Raw genomic sequence first — 13,023 nt, 5'->3', positions numbered from 1 at the left:
AGGAAACAAATGCATCACATTTACGGAAATGGAGGCAGCTACGGGAATTAGCCGAAACACCCTGCAACGGATCGTGCACGGCCACTTACAGTTGGGGAAGGTGTCATCTACGTGGGTGCCTAAACTCTTGTCTGCAGACAAAAAGCAGAGGCGTGTGGACGTGTGCAGAGAACTTTTGCAACGCCATGATCAAGATCCAGCCGACTTCATAGTTAGGCTTGTGACTGGTGATGAGACATGGCTCCATGAGCTACAAACGAAACAACAATCGATGCAATGGAAGCACAGGGGCAATCCACCGCCAAAGAAATGTCGAACAGTGTCATCAGTTGGCGAGCAAATGGCGACAATGTTCTGGGCCACAAAGAGCATCATCCTCATTGACTGACTGGAATTTGGGGCCACGATTAACAGTGCAGCATATGTGGCAACCCTTAAGTGCTTACGTCATGCTATTCAAACTAAGCGGCCAGGAAAATGGGCTGAAGGTGTGCTTCTGCAATATGACAATGCCCGGCCCCACACTAGCCGAGAGACCACTGCTGCCATTGATCAAATGGGATTCACGGTGCTCCCACACCCACCACACTCTCCCAACTTGGCACCAAGTGATTACCGGTTCGGGAACATGAAGAAACCTCTGCGTGGTCGCCGTTTTGCGGATTTTGCAGAACTGGCCACGGCTGTCAAGGAACGGGTATGCAGCACTCCGAAAGAATGGTTTCAGGAAGGTCTGGAGAGACTGACTCATTGATGGTAAAAGTGCATATAGTTACAAGGAGATTATGTTGAGAAGGTGAACGTAACAACCGATGTGTAATGTACTTCACTTGGTTAGAAAAAAATAAAATGTAAAATAATACAGTACGCCCTTCGTATATAGCTGAAGCAAAGCTAATGCAGTTACCATATAACCAAAAGTAAACAAAAGTAAACTTATGTCCTTGCCCTGAGGTAGTGCAGCTCTTTTGGGGGACATGGAGGCGAGCTGTATGTACCATATTAACCACATACCACCACTCAGGAGTATTTTTACCAACATTATGGTGCCTGGTAGTGGATGAACTACTTACCAGGTTAAATGTTGGAGGTTTTTTTTTTTTTTTTTTTTTTGGTGCTTTACGTCGCACCGACACAGATATGTCTTACAGCGACGATGAGATAGGAAAGGCCTAGGAATTGGAAGGAAGCGGCCATGGCCTTAATTAAAGTACAGCCCCGGCATTTGCCTTGTGTGAAAATGGGAAACCACGGAAAGCCATCTTCAGGGCTGCCGACAGTGGGGCTCGAACCCACTATCTCCCGATTACTGGATACTGGCCGCACTTAAGCGACTGCAGCTATCGAGCTCGGTTTGGGGGAATTTATGCCCAAGGCTATGCAGATGACATTAGCCTGATGGTGGTAGGAAATTTCCCCAGTACGGTTTCGGAGCTCGTACAGAGCTCCCTACACAGGGTGGAAAGATGGTGCCATGATATGGACTTGTCGGTCAATCCCGACAAGATGGAGCTCGTAGTGTTTACCAGGAGAAGGAGGCTAGACAGACTGTCAGAGCCACTCCTATTTAGGAAAAAATTAGTTAAGACAATCTCAGTTAAGTACCTAGGGGTAATCCTCGAGGCAAGACTGAGTTGGAAAAAACATATAGACCATAAGATGGATAAGGCTCGCAAGATTATGTTTGCCTGTTGCAGGGCCATCGGTAAGACTTGGGGCCTAGGACCTAGGGTGGTCCAATGGCTTTATATTTCTATTGTACGGCCCATGATCACCTACGCATCTTTAGTCTGGTGGCCAGGTTCTGAGAGTAAAACTGTGACCACCAAGCAAAACAGTGTCCAAAGGCTTGCGTGTCTAGAAATAACAGGGGCACTAGATACTACACAATTATGTGCAATGGAGGTCATCCTATTCCTTCCCCCCTTACATTTATATATGAAGGAGATGGAGAGAATGAGTGCTTACCGCCTCTGGTAACTCGGAGGATGGTCTTTCAAGAATCCGAATAGAGGTCATGCTTCTATTCTTATAAGGCTTCACCAGACCTGGCCTACGACAATGATGATCGGGGACCTGATGAAGCCCAGTTTTAATCTGAACTATAAGTTCACAGTGGTGACACCCACAAGAGAGGACTGGGCCACGGATGCTGGGGCCCGTCTTAGGCCTGTGAGCTGTACATGGTACAAAAATGGCTCATGGACAGAGACGGGCATGGGTGCCAGGGTCTGGGGGCCTAAGACAAGGCTCTCCCTTCCCATGGGTAAATATGCTACTGTTTTCCAGGCCGAAGTATATGCAATACTGGCCGGTGCTGTACATGTATGGAACATGCCTAGGCGCAGAAGATGCATCACCATTTGCAGCAACAGCCAGGCAGTGTTAAAAGCACTATGTGCAGTTAGCATAACATCCAAACTGGTATGGGAGTGCCAAAGGATGTAAGATAAGCTGTGTGAACTTAGCTCAGTTACCCTGTAATGGGTTCCTGGGCACACAGGAATCAGTGGAAACAAAGAAGCTGACAAACTAGCGAAACAAGGCTCAAAAGGTCCTATCATAGGACCAGGGCTCTTCCTGGGAGTATCACTCCGAAGTGTGAAACTGGTAATATCCTAGTGGACAAACCAGTCTCGCTTAGACATTTGGAAGAGGTTAATCACAGCAAGGCAGGCATGTAAACTTATCGCAGGACCCAGCCAAAGGTATAAAAAGGTCCTAATAAATTTGAATAGGACCAGTATACGAATGGTAGTTGGACTAGTGACAGGCCACAATACCTTACAGAGACACCTACACATCATGAAAATCAGTCAAGATCTGATGTGTAGAAGATGCGGTAGCGAGGAAGAGACCTCCGTGCATGTGTTGTGTCAGTGCGAGGCTCTTGCAAGCACTAGACATTGATATCTTGGCTCACACTTTGTGAACCTGGAAGACATCAGGAATGCCAACATCCGGACACTGGTATCCTTTATAGAAGCACTAGGGCTGGACTAGGCAAACCCATTTAAGCAACATAAAGGGTCTTCATAGACTTACGTGTAGGCTCACCCATTCCTTATCTATCTATCTATCTATACCACCACTCCTATTCTTAAATCTCTAGCAGTATGGGAATCGAACCCAGCCTCTGAGGATGGCAGCTAACAGAGCTAACGTTACCCTATGGAGACAAATGCTATAGTAATCTACTTACAGTTCTGAATTACTGAACTTAACAGGAATTTCACTATAGATTTTGTGACCTTAAACATAGATTAACTCGCAACTTCTTCATAACATAATAAATAACAGATATAAAAATTCTGAACCCAATGAACAAGCACAGTTCACTTCACTCCATACTTTTCTTTATTTTTTTACAATTGGCTTCACATTGCACCGACACATATAAGTCTTATGGCAACGCTGGGATAGGAAACGGCTAGGAGTTGGAAGGAAGAGGCCGTGGCCTTAATTAAGGTACAGACCCAGCATTTGCCTGGTGTGACAATGGGAAACCACGGAAAACCATCTTCAGGGCTGCCAACAACAGGGTTCAAACCCACTATCTCCCAAATGCAAGCTCACAGCTGTGCGCCTCTAACTGTTTGGTCAACTCGCTTGGTTCCATACAATTAAAACTGTCTTACTTGTTATTAAATATTCTTAATTGGGTGCACTATAGACTACCTATAAATTACAATTACACAGGAGAGGCCTCTAAAAATATTAGTATAACTAGAGTTACCATGTAAAAATTAGAACTTATCCACTTATGATCTATATCTTTCATAGCATTTCATAGTGAATGCAACTGTATTACAGTATGTAAATAAAATAGGTCCCTACATCTGTCAGGTAAATTACTGCCAATTAACACATCTAGCGCCGCCATGAAAATCAAAGGTTACTGCGTGGAACCAACTCTGTAAAATCGAGGCCAATGACCTAGATGCTAGGCTCCTTTAAACAACAAGCATCAGCGGTAGAGTGTCGGCCTCCGGATCCCAAGATAGCGGGTTCAAACCCGGCAGAGGTAGTCGGATTTTTGAAGGGCGGAAAAAAGTCCATTCGACACTCCATGTCGTACGATGTCGGCATGTAAAAGATCTCTGGTGACACATTTGGTGTTTACCCGACAAAATTCATTAAATCTCAGCCATAGACGCCCAAGAGAGTTTCGGTGTACTCGGTCTGCCATCTAGTGGGGGCCTAGAGTAAAACGGAACGTCGAAATTGACGAGCAGACAGCCAGATGGCGTCAAATTGAAATGTCTGCACACGGTAGCTGAGGCTATACGATTATTATTATTTTTATTATTATTATCATCATCTGTAAAATCTTGTTCTAGTACTCTGCTTCCTTTTTTGCTTTTCGGGATTGTGATAAATTTTTAAAGTTTTATTTGTATTGTCATAATTTTAGAAACGACCACGGGTGATCACGCCATGTATTGGTTTTAACTGCCTTTGTGAGGTGTCAGTACACCACAAAAGTTGGCATTACTGTCTCATATTTTCATCGTTTACGACTTTGGCACCTTTCCGGCATGGAAAGTAACTACAAATTGTGAACCATTATTTCACTAGTGGCCATTGCTTTTTTGGTGAAGTGGTACAGCCTACAATTACCAAAACTTGCACATTGTTGTACTGTTACTGCTGTGTGCATATTGTTAGCAGATTTATGTACCTTTACAAGTTACGGATGTCCTGAAAGAAAAATGAAATTTATTTTATTTGGAGATGTCAGATGACAACTCAAATTATGACTTTTCTGATGGTTCTGATGGAGATGAAGATTATGTTGAAGAAGTCGCCTCACAACTTTCGTCGGAGACATCTCTGGAAACATGCAACTCTGATTCCGAGGAAGAGAACATTGTCAATAATGCTCCATTTCAGACAGCTTTTTCGACGAACTGGAAATCTGTCACAGGTAATAGAATTTCTTTTCCATTTGATGCACACTATATTGGTGTACATCCTGAAGTCACATGTGGAACTTTGTGGTAAAACACCAGTGGACTTCTACCTGCATTTTATTGATGAGGGCAGCACATCTCTACTTGTTAGTGAAACAAACAGGTATGCAGATAAGCCAAGGTCAAGAATTATCATCTGGACACCTACCGATGTAAACAAAATGAAAATGTTCATGGGGATTATTTTATGGATGGGCTAGTACAAATGCCAAACATACGTGATTATTGGTCTAGAAGTATTTTGTACAATAACTAAATGTCCAAAAGTATGAGCTGCAATAGATCTGAGATTATTTGCACCATTCTCCATATTGCAAACAATTTTGAGGAAAGAAATGCAGAAGATAACTAGACTATACAAAATACCACAATTCATCAAAGTATTGGAAACTAAATTCAAGGAGTCATACATTCCTGAAGAGGAGGCCTGTATTGATGAGAGCAACATTCCTTTCCATGGGTGAATATATTTTCAACAGTCTATCCCCAACAAGACACATAAACATGGGATCAAACTTTTCAAACTATGTGTAAATGGAGGTTACACGTGGGCTATAAAGGTGTATACCGCAGGGAAAGATCTAACAGAGTGTTAGTTTCAGAGAAAGTTGTGATGGAATTAATGAATGGACTCTAGGATTCTGGAAGGACTTTGTATACAGATAATTGGTACACCAGTGTATCACTTGCAAGTGCCCTAGTAGGTCGTGGGACACATTTAGATGGCACATTGAAAGCAATAGAAAAGTTAATCCAGAAGTTGTGAAACTCATGTTTCGAAGAGGAGAAATAAAAGCACAAGAAAATTAAAATAAGACCACGATTCTCAAAGGGAAAGACAAGCGGGACGTTCTGATGCCAAGTTCGAAACACAATGATTCGATGGTTAAAATCATGGCCAGAGGACGAGAAACAAGAAAACCTGAAATGACTAAAGACTACAACAAGGGTAAAACTTTCATTGACTATTTTGAACAGATGGGTGCATATTCTGCATATTTATGCAGAACAGTAACGTGATACAAGAGATATTTTTTTCCGTCTGCTAACATGAACAACAATTATAAATGCTCTTCACCTCTACAATATGGTAAATACCAAGGAAATGAATATAACTGTCTTCAAGGATGACATTATGAAGGGCAAGATACAGATAGAGCAACTAGTAACAAGCCCCCTTCTCCCAGCACTAAAACGAGGTCATGTTCTGAAGGAAATGGAGGGATAGAAAAGAGTTTCAAGAAAGCAGTGTTCCCTTTGCTACAAAAACTTGACTAGGGAAAAAGAGAGCAGTTATGCTCAAACCCACACCAAGAAAGTGAATAGACCTACATACTGTGAAGCTTGCAATTTGCCCATGTGACTGAAGTGTTTCCATAGCAAACATACAGCTTGCAAAAAACAAACTTGCTACTTGTAATTCCTAGTACCGTAACTGAGAGTAATTGCATTAATCAAATTTCTGAAACTGCTTGCCAAAAATTCTATATTATGCTTACTACACAAAATATATGTGGCATTAGAATGAGTGGTATTAGAGTGATAAGATCTGTAATTCTAAGTATCAGTTTTAATGTACTGTAATCAGTATCATGTATTATTAACCTTCCTTTAGTCGCTCATGGAGATTTCCTCCGGGCCGATTACATTTTGCACGGTACTGAACTTCTCAGTTGAACTGTTGGTCTCCCCACCCCTATACCTTTCTCCTTGTTCATTTGGACTCGTCCTGTCAGCATTTCAGCGCGATCGTGCATCCTGTGAGCGAGTGTGGGATTATTGTTGTGACAAGTGACATCACCTGGACGTTTCCTCCGTGTGCAAATAAGCAAAAACCTTATATTTTAGTGCATATTTTTTATTTTCTAGGTCGATGGCTTTGTTGTTCTGTTCTGCTAAACGTATTTTAGGAAAATATTTCATATGATGTGATTGTCGTAGGTAATATCATAAGACCACTCGTCACAGTTAAGGTCTACAGTATTCTGATTTTACATCAAACAAACTGTGCAAGAATAACCTACTAATACTTAAAAGGGTTTCTTTTAATTATACCTAAGAATACTGCAAACGAACATGCCAAAATATCTCAAAGGACGAAAATTACGCACATTTTTAGCCCCGGAGGTTACATCCGTGCGCGACAAGTAACGTAATAATTTTTGCGCGACTAAAGAAGGGTTAATGTGTTTTCTTTGAATGGTAATAAGGAAATTGCATAAAGATGTTGGAATATACGGTTAATTTTGACATCATAAATAAGAGGATTCTTTATTTTTTTTACATAACCCTCCTGATGGCCCAACCCAATCCCAGTACTTCTGAACACAGAGACAGCAGAGCCCACTGGTAAAAACAGAATACATGCGAACCGTGAACAGTGATGGCCAGCCTGGCGCTAAAGTAGATTAACATGCCGGTGAGTCACACGGTAACAAAGCAGTGTGGCCATCTGTGGGTCACGTGGTGCTAAAAGTGTTAAGGAAACTATCAGTATCTGTCTTACCTGATGAAGTAACTACGGAAGCTAAAATGATCACGCCTCCACAAGACGTTCTAATAGAAAGTTTATAAATTCTATCCAAACACTCAAATGCATTCGAATAATAACTTGTAGTAACATTTCTAAGTAAAAACAGAGCAAGTTTTATTTACAAATTTCCCATTCTGTGCTGCCCAACCCACCTAATCACGTCTCAAGCTCAGGAACATGTACTTTTCTTTGTCGCCTAGCAACGCTGAACATAAGACGACGCAACAAGTGAAGGTAACTACGGAACACCAAATAGACCTTTGGACTTGGACTACCCACAAACCTAGAGGGCGATACATAAACAAATAGATTTAGACTGGCAATGAGCAGCACCAAAAACAAGAAAGCCGCAGGTCCGGACGGGATCTATAATGAATACGTAAAAGACACTGCACACCTGCTAGCCCCTATATGGACAAAATTATATAACAAATGTATAGAAACTGCTTCCATTCCCGACCAGTGGAGAAAGTCAATTGTAAAAGTTCTATATAAAGGCAAAGGAGACCCAAGAGATCCCAATAAGTACAGAGGCATAGCACTGGAAAACTGCCCCTTCAAAATATTCACCAAAATTATAACAGGAAAAATAAATGAGGAAATAAATGAGCATCTGCCAGAGAACCAATTTGGTTTTAGGAAGGGACGATCTACCCTAAACGCTATTGAACTCCTGTTAAACCAAATCTGGGATGCCTTAGAAGACAACGGAAAATATTACACCATCTTCATAGATTTTACTAAAGCTTTTGACCTGATAAACAGGAAGCTAGTGATAGACAAGCTTAAGGAGATGCTAGGCACGAACAACATATGGACCTATCTCATCACATCAATACTACAATGGAACGAAGTACGAGTTTCGGATAACCTCACTCTATCAGATCCAATAGCTCAATCAAACGGGGTCCTACAGGGTGACCCACTGAGTCCTTTGCTGTTTATAGTTGCAACCGCAGATATCCTAAGAATTACCCAAAAGGAGGGAGTATTTTCTTGTGCGTATGCCGATGATATTGTAATTGGCTCAAGAGACATAACAAAATTACAGGAAACTGTAAATGACGTCCAAAACTGGTGCTCCGAAAACAAGCTGTTCATAAACATCTCAAAAACAGACACCATGGTGTTCAGGAAAGGAGGGAGAGTACCCGCCTCAGCAGAGACCTTCATTCGGGATAAAAAATTAAAGATAGTATCAGACTTCAAATATTTAGGCATCACCCTGCAATCGAGCGCATATTGTTTCACAAAACATGTCACAGAAAAGGCAACTCAAGCAATGATGGCAATGCATGAAATAAAAGACATTAGATCACTTAGTCTGGAGACAGCAATGTTGCTATTCAGAGTAAAAATTCTTCCAATAATGACTTATGGCATTGAAATTATCTGGACACATTTAACAACGAGGAACTTATCAACCTTGGAAAAGGTGAAAGCGAACTATATAAAGAAGGTGATAGGTGTATCAAAAACAACACGATCTAGACTTGTATATCTCCTCGCAAGGGAATCATTTCTCATAGAAGATCTCAGGACAAGTATGCCACTACCGAACACCGGTGCATCAAAGAAACTGCTAGCAAATCTGACTGAGAAGAGAGAAGAAGTCCAACCAGACTTCTATGGCACAGGGGCAATGATAGATCGCTCGTGGACAAAAGCTAATTTTGAATTAAGACATGTCATTACAAGATTAGCAGTTCATGGTTTCCATCACCTACTCTGCAAATCAAAACACTTCCATGACCCAAGTATAGACTGTGAGTGCAAACTATGTGGAAAAACGTGTGAACAGTACCACATTGAATTCTGTACAAGAAGAACAATGTCTATACGTGATTATGCAAATATGTAACCCATCAATGTAACCTATATTCTCTGTTATGGCTATTTGGCTGCATTAAATATATTAATTAATGAGCAGGAGGATTCCGAAGTGGAAAGTGTGCGGCCACCGCCATCTTACGTCACTACACTATCCCGATGCGTTAATGCAAAATAGTAGACGAAACGGGAATATTGGAAAGGAGGTAATTAAAATAATTAAAATCACATCGAAATAATAATAATGCTGATTAATTAGACCTATTATCTCCTTTATTTTCCTGAGCGAAAAGAAACATTGGTACATCAATTTACTAATGCTATGGTCATATTTGTTTTCATTCAACTCTCTTACAGCATAATGCACACATATATTCAAGAGCAACGATGGAATTATGTTAATAAGTTGTGAAACATGCGTGTCCATTGACATTAGACCTAAAGCATGTGAGCATAACTTTGAAAACAAATTCCTTTCATACAAATTCATTAGATATGTTCCATTTCATGACTGAGCTTAAACCATTAAATGTATTTTCTCTAAAAGACATCTCAGTAAGTTTTTACACATAAACAGCATCTTTCGTAGGAACATAGAGATTACACCAAGTCTTCAAGGAAATTCATGGAGAAGGATATTCTTTTTGTACTGCTGCATCCTTACAAGTATCACATTGCAAAGATAGGACTAACACATTTACCACAAATCCTGAGATATATTCAATAATATTCTGTGATAATAAACCTAACACCTATCGATTTATATAAGCTTACTAATACTTCCACTCTAATTTTAACAGTAATTTTGACATCCATACAACATATCCTTAAAGAACAGAAGAGACCAAGACCACTATCATTTAATTACGTCAATAATAATAATAATAATAATAATAATAATAATAATAATAATAATAATAATAATAATAATAATAATAATAATAATAATGTTATTTGTCCTACGTCTCACTAACTACTCTTACGGTTTTCGGAGACGGTGAGGTGCTGGAATTTAGTCCCGCAGGAGTTCTTTTACATGCCAGTAAATCTACCAACACGAGGCTGGCGTATTTGAGCACTTTCAAATACCACCGGACTGAGCCAGGATCGAACCTGCCAAGTTGGGGTCAGAAGTCCAGTGCCTCAACCGTCTCAGTCACTCAGCCCGACAACTTAATTACTAATGTAACCAAAACAAAAACTCAACCTACAACCAAGTGTTTCTTTACAAGTTGCTTTACGCCACACCAATACAGATAGGTCTGATGGTGACCAGAGGACAGGAAATGGCCAGGAATGGGAAGGAAGAGACCGTGGCCTTAAATAAGGTACAGCCCCAGAATTTGCCTGGTGTGAAAATGAGAAACCACGGAAAAACATCTTCATGGCTGCCGACAGTGAGGTGCGCCCACTATCTCCCGAATACTGGACACTTGCCGCACTTAAGCGACTGCAGCTATCCAGCTCGATTATAATAACCAAGTGTTGCAGTAACATTATTATTATTATTATTATTATTATTATTATTATTATTATTATTATTATTATTATTATTATTATTATTATTATTATTATTATTATTATTATTATTATTATTATTATTACATCCATTTAGGAAGGCTCGGCTTGTGCCGGTGTGATAATGAGCTGACTCGACATAAGCAAGGAGTCCCCCCTCTTGATTATGATACTGTACAGATATGTAAAAATATTTACAACATATTACTATTATTATTATTATTATTATTATTATTATTATTATTATTATTATTATTATTATTATTATTATTATTATTATTATTATTATTATTATTATTATTATTATTCTTTCTTCGTTATGCCCGTTTACAGAGTGCGTTGGAACTTGTTAGCTTGATGATGGTTTTCCTTTCTTCTTCTCCTCCCAAAATCTCTTCATGTACTCGCTATGCTGTTTCTTGCGTTCTTCCGTCCATTGTTTCCCTGTGGTTCTTTTAGTCTTTTCCGTGAGCGAGTGCTTTGCAACCAGATTCCCAAAAGCCTTGCGATCCCTGATGATATCTTCTGTGATGTCCTGCTTTATTTCCTCTAACCAGCTTATTTTGACGTTCCTTGAATTAATTATACCGAGCATTTTTTTTTTTTGCATATCTAGTGTTGTCCATTCTACAGATGTGGCCATAGAATTTCAATCGTCTCCTGCGTACGGTATTGGAGAACGTGTCGATTGCTTTGTACAAATCTACAGTTTTCCTTTTGATCCATATACCATTTACATGAACGGGGCCATACATTTTCCTAAAAAAAAATCGTTCTTGTTTTTCAATTTCATCAAATTTAGAGTGGCCTCCTAGAGATCTGGTTTCTGAGGCATACAACGCTTCCGGAAGAACAGCAGTTTTGTAATGCCGAAGTTTTGCATTTCGTGAAATTACACTTTTTATTGTAGTCGTTCCAAGTTATTCGGTAATGCTTTCAGGAGTTTGGTGGCTCTTTCTGCATTAGCTTTCCTGTCCAATCCGGATGGTACAATGATTTCTCCTAGGTATTTGAAGGAAGGGACCTGTGTGATTATTCCATAATTTGTCTTTAGTGGGGATCTTTGGATGTTCTGGTGTCCATTAACCATGATATGAGTCTTCTTATACGATATTTGGAGGCCTGCCTTTGATGCTATCTCATGTTAACTTCTCTATGGCATACCTGGTTTCTTCTCTAGTCTTGGTAAAGATACCTAGATAGTCAGCAACAGCTAGGCACTCCACGTTAATACTTTGTCCCCGAATACCAATGTTTATACCTTCGATTTCTTTTCCCCATTCCCTGATGACTTTGTCTAACACTTAAAAAGGAATGGGGAGAAGCCATCTCCTTGTCGAACTCCTGTATGAACTTCAAAAGACTCTGATAATTCACCTAGAAACTAAACTTGAGATGTTGTGTCTATGAGAGTCTGGCGGATTAATTCTGTGGTCTTCTTGTCCATACTGAGCTCTCCTAGGATGTCCACAACAGTTTGTCTGCCGATAGAGTCATACGCCTTCTTAAATTCCACAAAGGTGACAAATGTGGTGGTACTGCGGCGTGTCCTTAATATCGTCTTCAGACTCCAAATTTGCTCAGAACACAATCTACCTTTTCTGAAGCCTGCTTGGTTTTCGCCAATCAATGATCTGTTTGTAATTCTGCTCTGGTTTAATAGCGCTTTAGATAGGACATTGTTCGGGGCTGTGAGTCTGGGTTTGGTGGAGGTTTTTCAAACTGTAGTCTTTCAATTGGTGCATCGCAGTTCAGAAGATTTTGGAAATAGAACCCAGTATCTTGCTGTTCTCTTTACTGTTTGTCTCTAGTGATCCGTTAGGTCAACGAAAACTTAATGTTGGGGGTTTGTACCCTTATAAGTTCTCACGAAATGTCTTGAAGAAACTCCGAGGGTTGTTTTTCTGGAAATCCTGTTCTATCTCTGCGAGTCTGCTTTCTCGTATGTACGTTTTTGGAAGCGGATTGTTTTTAGGTCAGTTTTTGAGTATTATTATTATTATTATTATTATTATTATTATTATTATTATTACTATTATTATTATTATTATTATTATTAAATGCAATAGCATTAATAACTAGACAACAAGTCTACATGAACACATGTGAGCAACTTACCAGTGTATTGACCCTCCGGGTCCTTCGTTCTTCTTTCTTCGTGAATAGAAA

At 40.0% G+C, this 13,023-nt stretch overlaps 1 protein-coding gene across 1 annotated transcript in view; it reads right to left on the bottom strand.

The window, feature by feature from the left end:
• LOC136864027 (uncharacterized) overlaps positions 1 to 7,584 on the bottom strand; it is a 160,296-nt gene extending 152,712 nt beyond the window's left edge. Inside the window, exon 1 of the mRNA XM_067140542.2 lies at positions 7,480 to 7,584. The gene's annotated coding sequence lies outside the window, so the exon portion shown is untranslated. The remainder of the gene's footprint in view (positions 1 to 7,479) is intronic.
• Between the last annotated feature and the right edge of the window lie 5,439 nt (positions 7,585 to 13,023).

The sequence above is a fragment of the Anabrus simplex genome, chromosome 1 (genome assembly GCF_040414725.1).
Source record: "Anabrus simplex isolate iqAnaSimp1 chromosome 1, ASM4041472v1, whole genome shotgun sequence".
NCBI classification, from domain to species: domain Eukaryota; kingdom Metazoa; phylum Arthropoda; class Insecta; order Orthoptera; family Tettigoniidae; genus Anabrus; species Anabrus simplex.
Note: the sequence above shows the minus strand (reverse complement) of the source record. Positions and strands in the feature narration are given on the sequence as shown.